General features: G+C 39.2%; 1 protein-coding gene across 10 annotated transcripts in view; it reads right to left on the bottom strand.

The window, feature by feature from the left end:
• Positions 1–19,835, bottom strand: part of ANO4 (anoctamin 4) — a 423,664-nt gene that overhangs the window by 97,040 nt on the left and 306,789 nt on the right. The gene's annotated exons all lie outside the window — the stretch shown is intronic.

Genomic DNA, 19,835 nt, shown 5'->3' with positions numbered 1-19,835 from the left:
CACCTCTGTCCCTACCTTTTTTGTGTTCTTTTGTGAGTGGGATCTTTCTTCTAAAGCACATACTTAAGATTGATTTGTCTCCCAGAAAATAACCTAACCATTCTCTACTTTGTTAAGGGTGCAAGTGCACACACACACACACACACACATGGCTTTCCAGTAGGTGCTTATACCCTACTAACAGGTTTTCTAGGTTGCAGATAGAGCTTCCAAGGCTACATAATCCAGCAAAAAATGGCCATGTCTCCCCTTTTTAGGGATGCAAAAAAAATGGTAGAATATTAGAGATACTATATATGTAACTCCTTCATAAATTATAAAGTTTATCAACTCAGCAAACTTTCCTTGAGCACCTCCTATAAGCTGGACATCATGCAAAGACATATATATGTAAGCATAATCCCCAACACTCAGCCCAGAAGTCACACTCCTCCAACTGCACTTCTGTCCCCCAAAGCATTCAGTTACTCTTTCCTTTGTGCTATTTCTTATTTTGCAAGCACATTACTTTACTGATCATTCCATATTGTCATGTATTTCTTTTCATTTGTTCATCAAATGTTTACTGAGGACACTCTCTCAAGGCACTAATTATGCAGTGGTAAACAAAACAGATAAAATCCTTGTCCTTGAGAAGCTTATAGTCTAGCAGGGAGGCGAGAGCATCAAGCAAATGAACTTGAGTGTACAACAGAGAAAGGCAAGGTCAACCTCTTTCTGTATGCCTTTCTTTCCACATAAGACTGTGAACTCATTAGGGACAAAAGGCTGAATCATAACTTCTGTAGCCTTAGGATCCAGTGAATGGCTGGTACACAGGTCTGTGGCTGGTACACAGGTATGTGAGGGTCATGGTAATTTATGATGGGGAAATTGCTATTAAATGTTTTTCTTCAAGGAGATGAATTTTCAGGAGTTGTTCAAATAATGAGAGGAAGAGAAAAACTTGGCCTCGAGAAAGAGTTGTCCAAGCATTAGGTTTGGTTTGGAAACAGAGCTGGAAATGTGACTTTGGGATAAGAGATAAAGGAGAGAAAGGCCAGGGAATAGGCAGACAAAAAGTAAATCATGAGAACTGATTTACTGAAGTATTTTTCTCTCACTTTACTTCACTTGGATTCTCTTACAGAATATTGCTCTTGGAGAAAGGTAATTTGACTTGGTGGATGAGAGATAAATGCTGTGTGGCTAAATGAGGATGCTGCAGCATTTATCTGGCATTTGCCTCTCAGGTTTTCTGAAAACATTTTATAGCATCGAAGAGAAAGAGGAGAAAACCAAGAGTCTTGTTGAATGTGTTTCTTTGTATTTCATCCTCCTCTGCTTTTTCACCTGATTTGAGACAGGCCATTACATTTTAATACCAAGTAAAGGTGTCATAAAGAAATAGACAACAAATAAAAAGCCCATTTAGACTCACAATTCTAGATGATAACTGAAAGCTGATAAGCACAACTATGCTTGACAAGAAAATTCAAGGCCAAAAGCCCATGTCCCTCCTCCATTCAATGGTTTTCTGCTTCCTTCTCCTTTTATAGTGCCACGTTACATTTCCTGAGCGTATGTAACTGTTCTCTATAATAAGCACCACATACAAGCTTTAAATTTTGGTTTTTCTTTTCCTTATATATAGGCTGTACCGGGAGCCTGGAGGTTCTATAGAGGAAGAAACACACAGGGCATGTGCCAGGCACTAAACAGTCTCAAGACATGAACTCATTCAATCCCTATTACTACCAATGAGGGAAGTACTTATTAGTCACATTTTACAGGTGAAGAATCAGAGAAGTTAAATGATGCACCCAGCATCACTGAGCTAAAAAGGGGCTGAGCCAGGATTTGAACTGAGGCAGACTGGCTTCAGAGGCTGCCCCTGTGGCCACTCTGCCAGGTACTTCCCAACGCCTGGAGCCTGACTCTCCTGGAGGTCAGCTGAGAGTTCCTCTGTCCAGAATGCTCTTGTTTCATGTTTCCATTCCTTCATTTCCAAATCTCAGCTCAGGCCATATCTTCCCCAGAGGCTCTGGCTTGACTCCCATTCCCACACTCTGAAATGCAGTATGGTAGTATGGTGCTTCATATGGTTTGGCTGTGCCCCCACACAAATCTCCTCTTGAATCATAGTTCCCATAATCCCCATGTATCATGGGAGGAACCTGGTGGGAGATAATTGAATCATTGGGGCAGATTTTTCCCGTGTAGTTCTTGTGATAGTGAGTAAGTCTCAGGAGATCTGATGGTGTTATAAAGGATAGTTCCCCAGCACATGATCTCTCTTGCCTGCTACTATGTAAGTGACTTTGTTCCTCCTTCATCTTCTACTATGATTGTGAGGCCTCCTCAGCCATGTGAAACTGTGAGTCCATTAAACTTCCTTTCCTTTATAGATTATCCAGTCTTGGGTGTGTCTCTATTAGCAGTGTCAGAACAACTAACATGGTGCTATAAAGAGAGAAGGAAGCAAAGAACCAGTGATGGAGGAGGAGGAGGTGGAGGAGGAGTAGGAGGAGAGACTTTTAGCTCTGGGTATGCTCAACATCATCTCCAATTTATCTCAATATTCATAAGTCAGACACACCTCAGCATATACCCCAGCAGTGCTACCTATGATGTGCTTTTAGGGCTATCCCTCAACTTTTTTGGGTCTTTGTTTCCTCATCTGTGAAATGGGCATGACACTCTACCTTTATAGGGCTTCTGTAGAATTAAATGAGATGCAGTGCCTAGCCCACTGGCTGGCATTGAAGACATTCTCAGAGTTAGCTGTCATCACTGCTGTAGTTTCTATTATACTCTATGAAAACTGCCCACATGGCCCACTTCCCTGGATGGGCTTCTTGAGGACAGAGACTGGCCATGCTCATCTCTGTATTTCCAGCAGAGATAAAGGGCTTCATACAAGATAAACACTTAAAGTTGGATCAAGTTAGTTTGGATGTTTATCCTTTACAAATCTAATTTTGAAATGGAATCCCCAATGTTAGAAGTGGGGCCTGGTGGGAGGTGTTTGGTTCATGGGGGTGGATCACTCATGAATGTCTTGGTGCCACCCCCATGGAAATGAGCGAGTTCTCACTCTGGTAGTTTATGTAACAGCTGGTTGTTTAAAAGAATATGGCTCCCCAGTGCCCCCCTGCCCTACCTTGCCCCTACTCCCACTCTTCCCATCTGATGCACTTGCTCCCTCTTCAGCTCTCATCATGATTGGAAGCTTCCTAAGTCCTCGCCAGGAGCAGACTCTTGTCCCATGCCTCCTGTACAGGCTTATATAACTGTGGCCAAAATAGACCTCTTTTCTTTTTAAATTACCCAGTCTCAGGTATTCCTTTATAGCAATGCAAATGACCTAACACAGGGGCTATCAGACTAAATCTCATCTTCTTATACCTTAGCCTCTGCTTTTGCTCTTGCCATCTCTTCTAGCTATCAGCTGAACTACTGCCTCCACACTGCCTGTCGAAGGGTCTTCTTGTGGGGTGTGGAGCACTTTCATTTTCTGGGACATTCTTTCAAACTGGAGGATTATGAGAAGGAAGTGATAAATCCCCCATATCATGGTTCTCACACTTAACTACAGCTTTCTCCAAATGAAGTCTCTCTCTCTCTCATACACACACATATACCCCACCTCCTCATGCACACAGTATAAGCTAAGCAACGCTGGCAAACATGAGACTAGGCTCAGTCTCTGAGCAGGGCTTTGTATTGGCTTGGAAACTCATGTCCACTCCCATGCATTGCTGGGGGGAGAGCAAATATACAAACTCTATAAGGACCATTTGGTCAGATCTGTCAAAACTGTGCATCTCTCTTCACTGCATGCCATCTAAGCTAGGGACTCCTTTTTTAAGAAGTGTATTCCACAAATATACTTACCCATGTGCAAAGTGACAGATGTACAAGAATGTTCATTATGGCATGGGTTATAATAGCAAAATCCTGGAAAAAACCTAAACAATTAATCAGTGGGGGATAGGATCAGCAAATTATGGTGTAACTCTACAGTGCAGTATTCTGCACCTGTAAAGAGATTAAGGGCCCTTGGTGTAGATCTAAAAGAAATCTTCAAGACAAGACAGGTAGAAAGGGCTCGAAACAGTCACACAGCTATTTGTCTCAGAGGAAAATGTGTGCATATTAGGAAGCACATGCATATGAATATGTTGATATACATATTTGCTTGTGCATACACAGAATGACTATGGGAGGATACATATACCCCAGGAAACACTGATTGCCTCTAAGGAGAACTGGGTGGCTGTATAGGTAGGAGGAAAACTTTACACGCTTAGGACATTTTTACCATGTGTAAGTACTATGACACATTTAAAAAGTGCAATTTTTGGCTGAGTGAAGTAGCTTATGCCTGTAATCCCAGCACTTGGGAGGCCAATGCAGGAGGTCTGCTTGAGGCCAAAAGTTCAAGATCAGGGCAATATAGCAAGACCCCATTTCTACAAAAAGTTAACAAAATTAGCTGGGTGTAGTGGTGTGAGACTACTCAAAATTAGCTGGGTGTAGTGGTCCCAGCTACTCAGGAGGCTAAGGCAGGACAATCTCTTGGGCCCAGGAAATTGAGGTTATAGTGAGCTATGAACACACCACTCCAGCCTGGGTGACAGGGTGAGATTCTGTCTCTTAAAATAAATTGGAATATTGGCCCCCACTTTCTTCTGCATGTTCTCACTCATAGACGGATGTTGAAAAATGAGAATACTTGGAGATAGGGAGGGAAGCATCACACACTGGGATCTATTGGGGGGTGTTTGGGGGACTGTGAGGGGTGGGGAGGTTAGGAAGAGATAACATGGGGAGAAATGCCAGATATAGGTTACAGGGAGATGGAGGCAGCAAACCACCTTGCATGTATGTACCTATGCAACAATCCCACATGATCTGCACATGTACCCCAGAACCTAAAGTACAATTAAAGTAAAAAAAAATCTGAAATATTTTTAAAAAGAAAACTTGAAAGGAAAACACATTTCTGTTCTGGGTTTGTTCTCATGTTCCCCCTGTAATTCAGCAAGGGAGGAAATAAACTGCTGAATGCGTGTAGCATCAACTCTGTGATCAAGGCTTGATATCCACACATCCCCTTATTTGCCCAAAGTCACATAACTAGCAAGTGGCAACAAGGAATGCAGAAACCATCTGTTTCGCTCCAAATCTTCTCCTGCGTTCAAGAAGGGAACTGTGAGGGGCCCAGGTCTGCCTGTGTGCACGTGTGTGTGAAGGGCTTTCTGTATACCTCCATCACGTCCTGTGAGGAAGGCCTTGCTGGTCTGCTCATCAAGTAATGAGCAGACCAGGACCTGAACCTCTCACCAACTCCCATCTAGGCTTGAACTTTCTGCTTTTTGGATTAGTGAGCAACCTTGTTTTCACCTGGGGTGGTGGAGGGTTGAGGTTCTAATAACCCTTTTGCTAGGAAAGTAGAAATGAAAAACAAATATGCTGTGCGATTGGGTTTTAGCTAAAGACCTCCTGGAGTTTATTTGCTCTCTACTGATTAATAGGTTCTTCCTGTGGCCAACTGTCCATAGTAGCATTGTAAAATGCTGTGATATGCTGGCTCATTTAACGAGTAAATATTATGTTTGTTCTGTGCAAAGCAATATGTGTTGAGGGTATGTGTATATGCACGTGGGTGTTATAACTTTATATATTTTGAGAGAGAAATGCAAACGTGAAAAAAACCTAGTTTTTCTCCACAGAGAAACCTATATTCTTATTAATAAAATGAGAAACACAAATATTCAAGGGTGTGAACTGGGGAGAAGTGCTTATTAATGCTGGATCTAAAATCAGCTTATTATAAAATATGCTAATTTTAAAGTAGGTAACTTGTTTATTCCCTAAACTTTCCTCTTAGCCTCTTAGATCACAGCTTTTGGGATAAGACTCCACTTTTTTCACAAATTAATATAACTGATGGAAAAATTAGATTGATCTAGACTCCAGCACTGTTAAATAGAAATTTCTAAGGTCATAAAAATGTTCTTCATCTGTACAATCCAATATGGCACTCATGTAGCGACTGAGCATTTGAACTGTGACTAGTAAAACTAAGAAAGTGAACTTTAACTTAATATAACTTTAATTGATTAAAAATTAAATAGCTACATGTGGTTGGTGGATACTGTATGAATAGCACAGATAAGCAACTGCCTAAGTCATGGGTGACACTTTGAGGATGTGGGACATGTACTGCCTCCGGGATGGGACCTTTACCGTGCATTTTCCCTTGATGACAATAACTAAAGCAGGAGAGTAGAGGAGGGTAAGCAGTGCCCTATAGGACTATGTGTAGGTTGTTAGAAGACCTGATTCAAGTCCTGCTCTTCCACTTTAGCTGTGTGCCATGGGGGAGTTATCTACTTGTAAGGAAATGAGGGTCACCATGTCTTAGTTGCCCAAGAATAGAGTTAGTCACAAAGTGAGACTATAAAGTATTAAGGCAGGTCATCGAGCCTTGCTGGTAAATGACTGAACTCCCACATTCAACTGTCTGTTTGACATCTCTCTTGATGTCTAAGAGAAAGCTCAAACCAAATATTTCCAAAACAGAACTTTTGATCTACACCCTTATAAAAGAAAAACCTATTCTTCCCCCAGGCTCTTCCATGTTAGAAAGGGGCACTTCTGGGTCGAATGGTAGTTATGTTTTAAATGCTTGGAGAAATCACCAATCTGTTTTACACAATGGCTGAATTAATTTACATTCCCACCAGCAGTATATTAGAGTTTCCTTTTTTCTAGATGTGCCCTTGAACCTAAAATAAAAGTGAAAAAAAGGAACTGAAGTGCACCTAATTTCACAAGTCACAAACTTGAGATGCATCCTTCACCCTCTCTCTCATGCCCAACATCGAGTCCATCAAGGTCACTGGGTTCCCCTTCCCGAATATTCTCCTGAATCTGACCCTTTCTCACCTTCCTACTTCAAAGTTGTTTCTAGGACTACTACAATAGCCCCCTAACTGTACTATCTAATTTCACCCTCTCTTTTGTCCATCCTCTACACAGCAACCACAATGATTTTTTTAATGAATAAAATCTTATCCTTTTCCACTTAAAACTCTTCAATGACTTCACCTTTCCGTAAAGTCCTTCATGATTCCTGCCCACACCAATGACCTTATCTCCTCTCTTCTTCCCTTTGCTCCTTGTAAACAAGCAACATTGAACTTGTTTTCTGACCTTGAACAAATCAACCCAGACTATTATTGCCCAGGGTTTTTGATCATGCTTTTCTCAGACTTTTGCACAACTTATTTCTTCCTGACATTTTGGTCTCCACTTAAATGTCACCTCTTCATCATCCTAGCTAAGATAGTCACTCTCCTGCCCCAATAATCTCTCTTCCTCTCTTTCTGTCTCTCTCTCTCTCTCTCTCACTCATTCTCTCTCTTTCCTCTATTACCCTGTTTTATTCTCTTATGATTTACTCTCTAAATTTTTAAAAAATAGAGCTGGGATGAGAGGGGGGAATGTGTCTACATTTTTGTTGTCTGCCCCTCTCCCTCTGCAGACTGCAAGCTCTATGAGGGCAGGATTTGGTCTGTCTCATGCTCTACTCTCAGCCCCAAGTAAATAAGTAAATCATATGATCTCCATAGAGAACCACTGGGTGTTCCAGAAATTGTCAGGTTATATTATAGATAAATTTTAATTTTTTTTCTAATTTGAAGATTCTCAAAATCAGTATCATTTTATAATGATGCTTTGTATGTGGTACTACTTTTGCGGACATAAAGACAAGGAAGATAATTTTTCAATTATTTTTTACACATATTATGGAATTTCTGAGGAGGTCCAAACAAACAAAAGTATTCTCAAAGGTATAAAAATCTCCATGGTTAAAACTTAGGAAGGAAGCAGTACATTTGCCTAGAAACTCTTAATTACCTACAGATGGTTTTGTACAATTATTTTAGAATTATAGCCACATTATTGACCTCCATGAATCTAAAAATTTAAGGCATGTGGCAGTGTAGGAAACAGAATAGATAACTTATCAAAGTGGGTTTTTTGCCCCTGGAGTGAAGAAGCCTGAAGCATGTGCCCAGCTCGGTCTCAGATTAATGTGAATGAGTGACTGCTACAGGCTTCTTGTTGTTCCCTATATTGAATGACAGTGTCTATTGTAATTATTCTGCCCCTGTACCATCACTATATGTTGGAATTGTAGGGGGCAGGTAACTTGTCTTTTTTATTCACTCTGGTTCCAAAGAGTGTACACCTGAGGAGCTATAGCCAAGGATTTTCATCCTCAACTCACCTGATGAATATAAGATCTAAGACTTTGAACCTGATGCAATATTGGGATAAGACCATGGAGATCCTGGGATGGGAATAAGAATATTTTCTATGTGGAAAAAATATGAAAAAGTTTCAGCCAGACAGCAGTCTGTGGTCGATTGCCAAAAAAAATAGGCCATGATTCCTCTTATTTCTGTATATACACTCCTTTGGGATGTGAATTTCTTGCTCCTTCTAGCAAGAGGTAGACTCTGTCTCTCTACCTGTTTGATATGAGCTGGATTTGTGAAGGGCTTTAATCTTCAGAATACGGTAGAAGTAATTTCCATAATTTTTTGGCATAAGTTCTACAGCTTCTATTCTTGCCCACTTGGAATGCTGCCCCAAGACCGCCAGGGTAAAGAAGCCCAAATGAGCATCTTTGAAGATGAGCCAGGTGGAGATAGAAATACAGCCAAGAGCTGGCAGCTTCCTCCAGCTATGTGAATGACAGAGACCATTTTGGACTGTCCAGCTCATTGAACAAAGTGACAACTGCAGCCACATGTTGACTCCAGGTGAAAGCAGTGGAAGCACTGCCCAGCTGCATCTAGAACAAATTGCTAAAACAAAAGAATAATAAGCAAATAAAAAGCTTGTTGTTTTAAGACAGTAAGTTTTGTAGTGAATTTTAACACAGCAATAGATAACCAATATATCAGTCTTTTCTGATGTTTAAAGTTGTATTATTCCATAATACAATAAGAAGGGAAGGTTAATGCCTTAAAAATAAATATTTCAGGAAACTTTCTTAATTAGACTTTTAAATAGGTATTTCTTTTTAAACAAGGAGAAGCAGAGATGATACAGTTAACTGTCACTTACATTATGTCCTCAAATTAATGAAAATCTAAGTAGGAACAAAGCAACCAATTAATTTTTTATGTGACAAGGTCTATTTTGAGAGTTTTCTGGGCCTTAGGCAACTGCAGCACAATAACTAACTTCTAATCTTGAGTAGACTTTTTATGAGTAAAAAGATGAGAAGACTGTCAGGCCAAATACATAATACTGAAAGCTCTGACTATTTGGTAAAGATTTTCAAGCCTCTTTTTTATATCAGGGTGACAGGATACTGAAATGTAAAGGATTGTGAATCATTTTTCTTATTCAAATGGCCATTTCTCATTGTACTTCATGATAACATCTTTGTTATCTAAGTGTTAAATACAAATTAGGAAACACTTGTTCTTGAGGCTTCCAAGTATAGATGGAAAATTAAACATTTGCATACTATTTTTCTGTCTCTTTCAAAATACCATGAAAATGATAGTAGTAACATGCATGGTGGGTGTGTATGTTTAAATAACGGTAGGAACTCTCAAAGAACAAAGATAGCACAAAACAACAGCACCAAAATGTTAGAACATGCCTAGCAGACAGATATGTGGTAACAGTCTTAGAAAACCAGAAAAAAACTGAATGCTAAATCAGCTCTGGAGAAAACCCAAGAACAATCATATTTATACTACAAAATCCCATAAAGTCTTAGAACTGGGGCATGAAGTGACCTACAAAAGCAGGGTGAAGGTCCAGAAAATAACTTGAAGAACCCTCCCAGAGCAAAAATATATAGATTATCAAGAAAAGACAAAGATAAGGACATTAGAGGATCAGCCAAGGAAGTCCAATAACTGAAAAACAGAAATTCCAGAAAGACAAAAATAAATAAATAAATCAACTAAAACATTCAAGAATTATTCAAGAAAATTTTTCTGAACTAAGACAAGAGTATACAGATTGAAGGGGTTCACTGAGCATCCAATAATATAAATAAACATAGAACCACATCAAGATACATTCGTATGATATTTTAGAACACTGAGGCCAAAGAGACAATTACATCAGGTTCCATAGAAGAGAAAAGTTACACACAGAGAATTAGAAATTGGAATGTTTTTGAAGTTTTCAGCAGGAATACTGAATATTAATTTTAGAAGTTAAAGGATCAAGAGCTTAAAAATTGTGAAAAAAACAGATTTTGGTTTTATACAGAATTCTATACCTAGCACAACTATCATAATGAGTGCGCTATAATGAACATATACTTCATTGCTTGGGCTGTCATAATAAAATAACATATGCTGAGTGGCTCATACAACAGAAGTTTGTTTTCTCACAGTTCTGGAAGCTGAAAGTCCAAGATCAAGCTGTCAGCAGAGTTTTTTTCTTCTAAATTTTCTCTCCATGACTTGTAGATAGCTGTTGTCTCTATGTGTCTTCACATGATCTTCTCTATATGTCTGTGTTTTAATTTTCTCTTATATAACAGCACCAGTCATAAAGGATTAGGGCCCATCCCAATAATTTCATTTTAATATAATCACCTCTTTAAAGACCCTGTCACCAAATAAGGTCACATTCTGAGATACTGGGGGTGAGGATATTAACATGTGAATTTTAGAAGGACACAATATGGCCCATAACAGTATGCATGATTGCAATCTTATTAGGAAGTCATGATAATCCAAAATGAGGGTACAATTAAAAAAAGTGTAAGAAGGCCTGGTGCAGTGGCTCACATCTGTAATCTTAGCACTTTGGGAGGCTGAGGTGGGTGGATCACGAGGGCAGGAGTTTGAGATCATCCTGACCAACATGATGAAACCCCGTCTCTACTAAAAATACAAAATTTAGCCAGGCATGGTGGCACATGCCTCTAATCACAGCTACTCAGGAGGCTGAGGCAGGGGAACTGCTTGAACCTGGGAGGCAGAGGTTGCAGTGAGCCAAGATCACGCCACTGCACTCCAGCCTGAGCGACAGAGCAAGACACTATCTCAAAAAAAAAAAAAAAAAAGTATAAGAAATGATATACAGGAAACAGAAGATGCCACAAAAGTGAAAGAAAAACAGAATCCTAGGATATTGGTAAAGGAAGATACCAGGATGATAATATGTACCAGGAGTGGAAGGTAAGAGTTCAGATTGGAACTTGTCAGAAGGCTTTTCTCAGGAGGATGAAATTGATTACATATCTGATGCATCAGAACATCTTGAAATTTAGACAACTTAAACTCTGCCAAACAACTGGAAGGAAGAATGTAAGATGGAATTTATAATAAGTACATAAAAACTTTGAAAATTAAAAATCAAGAGAATGAGTTACTTTAATTCAGGGAAAAATAGCACAAAAAAGGAAAATGATTCATATTGTACTATATGACTTAGCTCTGGGTAGCATTTGCATAGTCATTATGTAAACAGTGATATACATTATAATAATGAAATTAAATTGTGATATAACTATATTGAAAGGATAAGGAATAGGTATCTACTGAGGTAAGAATGTAGGGAATGAATAAACAGCAAATTCATAGGGGGAAGTCGATAGATTCTGCTATAACTGAAAAACACCAAACCAATAATAAAATAATTTATTTAGATATGAGGTATTAATTGCCAAAATAAACAGGTAAAAGAGTTAAAAGGGGCCACTTTTTGGGAGAGGCAAATATAAAGGGTTGGGGAACATGGGATTGCTGTTTTTCAAAATAAATCCTGTAGGACTATTTAAAAAGCATACATGACTAATTTTAATTTAATTTATAAGGTGGTAGAAAAAAAAGGAAGGAACGCTTTGGAATAATGTATTTGTCAAAGATAAACTAAAGTTTTTACAAATTGAATTATTTTCAAAAATCAAACATCCATGTTGAAATAAAGGTAGAATCTTCATAGTGATCTTTATTGTTTTAGGGCTCAGTATCCTAAAATGCACTAGATTAGATGGACAAATGCTGATATTACAGCTTGAAGGTGGACTTTTATTGAAAGAAGTTGCTTCATAGATAGAATTCACCTTTTGTGAGCCAAAGATATTGAAAACATGTTGGCAGCTTGCAATATATTTTTTTAGAAACTCAAGCTGGGTGTGGTGGCACACACTTAGAGTCCCAGCTACCTGGGAGACTGAAGTGGGAGGACTCCTTGAGCCCAGCAGTTCAAGCCCCCGGTAAATTATGATCACGCAGCTGTGCTCCAGGCTGAGTGACAGAGCAACCCCTTATCTCTAAATGAAACAAAAACAAAATTCTGAGTCATTGGTCACTTTTTTCCCTCTGAAATAACACAGCTAGCTTACATCTTACTGGTTAGAATGACAACATCTTGAAGGAATACAATAATATCTATTTTGTTGGTTAAAGAAAAAACAAACCTGGGTTAGATTCTTGGTTCTGCCAAGCACTATTTGAATTTAGAAAAGTAACATCTCTAAGCCTTAGAGGATTCTTGTCATTCAAATGGGGGCAACCGTAATACCCACTCCAGAGTATGTTTGAGGATTAAGAGATACTGCATGCAGTGTGGTTATGTACACATCATGCTCATAAATAGTAATTTTATGATTTTTATTATTACCTATTTGTCACTTTAAAAAATTTCATTTTTCTTTGTATGTTTTCTTACTCTGTTGCTCAGGCTGGACTACAGTGGCGCAATCTTGGGTTACTGCAACCTCGGCCTCTCAGGTTTTAGCAATTCTCCTGCTTCAGTCTCCCAAGTAGCTGGGCCTACTGGTGCATGCCATCATATCCAGCTAATTTTTGTATTTTTAGTAGAGACAGGGTTTCATCATGTTAGCTAGGCTGGTCTCAACCTCTTGACCTCAACTGTTCCATCCACCTCGGCCTCTCAAAGTGCTGGGATTACAGTCATGAGCCATGGTGCCCAGTTTGTTACTTTTCATAAGATTACTGACTCTCATAGTTCAAACAGGCCCCCAGAACATAAATTCTTGCTATTTTGAAATAAGATCTATCTTTTTCTTTGAATAAAATATGTTTAAACATACAAAAATGCACTGGTGAATAATATCAAACACCTATATACCCATTAACAAACTTAAGAAACAAAAGTTTGCAGATAGAATTGAAGTTTCCCTGTGTCCTTTTTAATTGCATTCCCCTCCCTTAGAAGTAACTGCTATCAGGAATGTTTTATAATCCACAACATGCAGGTATTCCTAAAAATACAGCATTGCATATTTTAAAACTTCATAGAAATGATATCATGCTATAATTATTCTTCTGTAAGTTGCTTTGCTTGCTCAGCATTGAAGTTCATTCACATTCATACAAGGAGCGCTAGTCCATCATGTTTCCTGCTGCTCAGAAGTCTACTGTATGGGACACTACAATTTATTGGCTCATTGTTTTGCTAGTGGATACTTAGTCTGTTTATAAAGTTTTCTTATTATAAACAATGCTCTAGTGAACATTCTGTACAATGCACATGTGCAAGTATTTTGAGGAAGTATATACTTTACGAAGGGCATCACCAGGTCAAAGGGTACATGCACAATAAGACAGGTCTTAAGAAAGAAGCAATAGTCAAGTTTTGGGGTCTTATTCACCCATGTGTCATAACTTCCTAATGCAACAAAATGGTGAGGTATGCTGCAACTAAACATTTGGGAATGATTAAAAAAATATTAGAATGGACTTAAGGTATCTTTATAATAGGATCCTTTTACTCCCAGGTATTCTAACATGCTTTCTACAGGAACAGGAAAACATGAGGGAGTATGTGTTATAAGTAAGCATTACCATGTTGTTAGAGTAGCAAAAGGCTGCTGAATCATTGGTTACATCAATAAATATTTTAAAGGGTCAGTTGTCTAACAAAAGGATATAAATTAATTGAGCCAGAGGTTGAAGACCTATTGTAAGACATAGCAGGCCAAACGGTACCTTTGACATTGGCTAGGTATACACGACTAAAAGAACTGGAGAGGTGGGCAGCAATCTGGATAATTCTGGAAGGAGAGGTGGAGGCAAAAAAAAAAAAAGGAAATGATAGGGAAAAAGAAAGGAGAAAGGATGCTTTAGAAAAGAGGAGAAAAAAGTAATATACCAGAATTGAGAAAACTTCCTACCAATCTTAAACTATCTATCTTTAAGACTAGATCATGAAAATCATCATTTATAGAATTCTTCTACACTAAAATTATCTGTTTATATATAAGGTTCCACCGACATTATCAATAAAAATAAAATACATATAGTATAAGCATATAGTATAAGCACTGATATGCTGTGTTGTTAATTTTCACAATATTATATGGGTATTTTTATTATTTACAAATTACAGATGAAGAAATTGAAGCTCAGAATCACACTCCTTACAAATTACAGAGCTGGGATTTAGCACCCAGGCCCTGTGTTTCCAACCAGAGCTTGAGTGAGCTCAACCATTAATCCTTAAGGTCAGAAAATGATTCATTCATCTTTGTCCAGCTCTACACAGTGCTTGTCACAGAACTGGTACTTAATGCAGACTGAAATGAAATAGACACACTCAAAATGAAAACATGAAAATAACACAATATTCAAATTTATTAGATATCAGTTTTATTTGCTACTCAAAAGTGAGCTAGAATAAAGGAAAAATCATTTTATAAAAATCTATAAAACAAGTTTGGAAATGTTTCCTAATTAATCCTCACACCAGAAAAATCCAATTCAGAATAAGCTAAGCTCTTAGCTTTCCACTAATTAGGGTACAATTGTAATTCAGTCAACAGTAAGGTTTTGCTTGACTTACCTAGGCAATTGTCACTGCATAAGTTTATTATTCAGTGACTCACCCATGGCTACCATCTAAGTCTGATCCTAGTCATGGGTCTCATTTTTTTATGAGCTGAGTTGTTCTGAGTGTTGGCCAAATGGACAGATCCATCTCCATCCCTGCTCTTCATTTATAATGCTGTGAGCAGCAAAGTCCTAGAAACTCTGCCAAGCATCTGCAAAATTTGGAAGTTGGCAAAATTTATCTTCCATGATCCCCTGTTTTCATTGCTCTTTTTTGGCTCTCTATCATCTTTGTGGCTTCCTCTATCTGCTCCTGCTACAGCCAAAATACCTTATGTATATCTCTTGCTTCCTCTTATTTTCAAAAAACTATTCATAATAGGGTATCAATAAAGAATGACATTAAAATTTTCATCTTTCCAAGGGACATTTTTATTTTGAGGATGACTTTAGCTTACGGATTAAAGTTTAATTTGTAAAATTCCAGGTATTAGGGAGTGTCTATTAAGTTATCTCTGATTTTCCCTCCCTTATTCTTTTCTATAATACAATGCCAGAGCAGAGACCTTGCAAACTACATTCCTGCATTGCTGTCCGTCTCTCTGATATGCTCTGTCAGTACAGGGCATGAGAGGGAGACTGGAAGGGAGAACAGGTTAAAGGGCCTTGGTCCTTCCTGTTTGCTTGCCTGTTTCTGTCAGCAATGACCCTCCAGCCTCACAACGGCAGCTGGTTCCAGTTTCCAGCTTAAAAACAACACTCCCCTAAACTAGGCTCACTCCATTGCCCCACACCCTTGAGGTCCCAGCACCAAGGGCAGAATCTCCTCCTCAGGAATCCGAGGCTCAGCTCCACAGGGCCTCTCTGAGTGTCTTGGTTTCAATAACCCCAGCCTCTTCACTTTGCTCCCCCAACTCTAGAGGCAGTGGCTGCTTCACTTCCTGCAGTTACCATGTGCGTGAGTTCGGTGTTTCCTTTGCGACACTGTCATTCTTCACTTCCCCATAGTAACCTTTTGGTTAAAATAACTGCCAGGTTTCAGTTTTCCTGCATGGAACTGAGTGGTACAGGGATCTAGAAAAAAAAAAGCATTCTTTGGAGAGGAGACCTCCTTCTCTGAGAAACTACACACCACAGAAGCAGCCATATACCTATCCTGCTTGGTAATCTGATGGGAATATCACCCAGGTATAAAGATGGGATTTTGATTTGGAATTTTCATATATTCCAGTTTCAAGTGTGATTTCTACCCTACAGAGATTTTCTCTCTTTGTTAATTTGCATGGAAAACTCCTTTTCTAAAAATATGCTAGACGTTCAAAAAAAAAATCTCATTTCTTTCTAATTAACATATTCAAAACTTCTCTTCTAGATATTTTGAAATATACATCATTGTTAATTCTAGTCATCCTACTATGCAATAAATCACCAGAACTTAGTCCTCCTATATAAATATGGGTAATTATCTGTCAATCATTTAAAAAAAGTATAAGACACCATCTGAGCCCTGTAAGCTCACAGACTGATGATGTGCCATATAAATGTGACAAAACAAAACAATATTAATGTGAGGTGTTCCTGAGCATACTGTCTCATTAGTCCCAATTTGCTGCTTTGAAAAACTATCAAAGTGGTATGAGTAGCATTACCACATTACTAACAATCCCCCTGCCTGGAGAAAGAGCATAATTCCCTACCCCACTGATACTATGCTTTGTCATAAGGCTTGTTTGGGCACATGGAGTGTGAGGAGAAGTGATATATGCCACATCTAGAAGAGAAGTGATATATGCCACGTCTGAGCAGAAACTTCAAAAGTCAATGTGTGTGGTGGCATTACTTTTCCTTCTGCCATGAGAATGCATTTCTTAGGTGCAGACTGCTTCTTCAGTCCAGATCCCATGATAAAGGAATCATGTGAGGCAGAGCCTCAGTTGACCTGCTGCTAATATGTTATGTGAGCCATATATAAACCTTTGCATAGGCCACTGAGATCTGACGGTTGTTACTATAGCAGAACCCAGCATAACTTGGTGGACACAGTCTCTAACCTAACGATGATAATACTGTAATTTATGGCTTCTCCTAAAGAGAATAAGCATTTTGTTTTTTCCTGATGGAGAAGCTGTGGCAATCCATAAAATAAAGTGATGGGAGAGAGGGGTGAGATTTGTGGGAGGGGAGCAATATAGGAAGAGGAAAGAAAAACTGTACAGCTAGGGCAAAGGAGGAATGCTTTTGTCAAGAGGAGAAGGAGGATGACATCTGAGTAAGGAAGGAGAGCAAAGGATGATATTAAATGGATGCTGAGGACATGGTTTCCTTTTGCGTCCTTTGAGAAACTTAGTAACTCCCTTCCAAATACTTTTGGCTGCTGAATTGGGCTTTGTGTAGAACCGTCATGAAAACAGGTAACTGTGATATAATAGTGCCATAATTAAAGCATTTACAGAGGCCAATGGGCCCAGAAGTCTAACACTGTCTGCATGAGACATAAGATGTTTCATAAATAGATGACAGCTGAACTCATTACTGAGGGAAGAACCAGATTTTATCAGAGAGTGACAGAAAAGAGAGCACACCTTGGGAAGAAGGAAAAATAGTCATGGAATATTTAGGTCACTTAGATTCCCATGCTGCAGGAGCACCAGCCCCAAAGGCTGGGGAGAGAAGGGAAGATGCTAAAAATGCAGTTTTGTGTGCCATGTGAAGGAATTTAAGCTTTATCCCAAAGGCCCTGGGGAATCATTAAAAGTGTTAATGAAGGCAGCAATGTAACTACATGTGGAACTACTGTGCATTATTCACTCCTGCAGGTGCACAGCCAAGGGCATGAGGAAGGGTTGACCCTGTCCATATTCTGCTTGCCAATCTATGGGCTATGAATGTTTCTAGAGGAGGGGTGTCCTCCTTGTAACTCTGCACAGGTACTGTAGGAAGCAGTCTTGCAAATGTGCTGTGAGATAAGTGGGGTAGACAGACTTGGGAGTGAGGAAAGACAGAGGAGTTGAAGAGACTGTCGTAACGGTTTATGTAAGTGGTTGCTTCCACTAAGGCAATGCAGTGAGGTTAGAAAGGAGAAGGACCAAAAGGATTTGGTGGTGATGGTGAGCGTCAAGGAAGATGGCAGCATCAAGGCTGGTCAACATGCGGTGGTGAAATCAGTCATCTACAGTGGGGAACACCAAACTGATGGTGTGGGTGTTGTATCAGGGGTGAGGAAAGTGGGAAGTGAGAAGAATCAGGTTCATCCCCACAGATAAAGACATTTCTAACATGTGTTCTTGAATTAGTGGTTACTCGAATCAACTACTGTCTTCACAGGCTACAGGTTTAACAACTCCTTCTCCCCAGTGCCACTCCTGGATGTGAGTCAGAAGTGGGCCCAGAAATGGCCCTCCCCCAGCTGCTCAGGGTGGTTTTCTGCTTCTACCGTGTAACTCAGGTAGGTGACTCACCCTTCTGTGGTCTGTTTCTCCATCTTTAAACAGAAAAAATAGTACCAGTAGTCTCCCAGGTAGCCCGGTGTCTAGTGGGCAGTCAATATATGTTAGCTATTATATTACGGAAGGAGCATGGGTTTGCAATGAGACAGATTTAGGTTCTAACTCCAAGTCTATTTGTTACCAGGTAACTCTGGATAAAGTATTTAATGCTTCTGAGTCTCTGTTCCTCCTTCTCTAAAATTGTATTTCAGGGTTGTTGCAAGGGTCGAAAGAGATAATGTGAAGGGCACGCAGTGCAGAGCCTGGCGCAGAATACCGACCGATGAGGCACCAGAGTGTCTACCTGCCTGTGAGGCAGTAGGTTTCTTCACCTCTGCTCTTCCTTGTCCCTTCTCACCACTGCTGTTTCCTGAGACATAAGGCACAGTGTGACTACAAACGTATACTATAGCAAAGATGTGATCCTAGTTCCCTTCCTTCCTCTTTAGGTTAACCTTTTCTTATTTTACTGTACGTAAATTTGACAACTCTTCCCCTTTCCTTTAGGTGTTTTAAATTGCCTTTTACCATTCTGATGAGGAAAATAGCCTCTTGACTATAAAACTTAACATATTGAAGTTAAAATTTTAAATAAAAATATGCAGGCACACAAATACACATAAACATATTGTATATATTTTTCTACTATAGTATAATATGTGGCACATAATAGGCACTGAAAGTGTTTGTCAAATGAATGAACTGGTAAGCAGAAAAACAAACTATGTATTTACAGATAGAAAAATGCAATAAAATATTTCCAAGTGACTTATTCACAGATGTTCTCACAAATATTAAGATAACAGACCCAACTAACTACTGGGCCTCCAGACACCCAGAGGTATGCTTTTCCCACCTGAGTAAGTGACCTCTTTGTCCCTTTAATGAAAGTCATTAAATTATGTCCTACTTAAAAGCAGCCACATAATCTTGAGAAGCACAAATCTCAAGATACGTGGTTTTTTTCATTTTCATTTCAGTGTAAGACTTTCCAGAACATCGATATGTTTCCCCTGACTCTGTGGGTCAATACAAACAAGCTGAATATGGAGGATCCTAATGCAGAATAAGTAACTGCCGTAAAATGAGCGCTCAGAGACTGCTTCAAGTCCTGGAGGCACTAAAAGAACCTTCATCCTACCTAAATCAATCTTGGTACCCCTGCCTGAAGGATTCTCTAAAGATTTCAGACTGATGAAAACAACAGAAAAACTCTCAGTTCTTTGCAACAAAAATACAGCAAAAGCCACATGCTAGAAGAATCACTATCTTCGGATATCTATGCTGAGAAAGTTTAAAAGCAAATAGCCATGTGTTACTGAAACAGAAAATGTTAAGTGGCAAAGTCGCTGGAACACTGAGTAACATTTAGTTTAAAAGTAAAGCAATTCCAATTCAGGTCAGAGATGAGCCTTTGCAAAATGAGTCTCTGTCGCCTCAAACCTTCCCTTTACACACCAATTGCAACTTCGCAGAGGTTCTTCCCAGGATTCTCAGTATATGCTGGTTTGTT

This window comes from Callithrix jacchus, chromosome 9, assembly GCF_049354715.1.
Source record: "Callithrix jacchus isolate 240 chromosome 9, calJac240_pri, whole genome shotgun sequence".
In the NCBI taxonomy this organism is placed as follows: domain Eukaryota; kingdom Metazoa; phylum Chordata; class Mammalia; order Primates; family Cebidae; genus Callithrix; species Callithrix jacchus.
The sequence above is the reverse complement of the archived record's forward strand: the minus strand, read 5'-3'. Positions and strand labels throughout refer to the sequence as shown.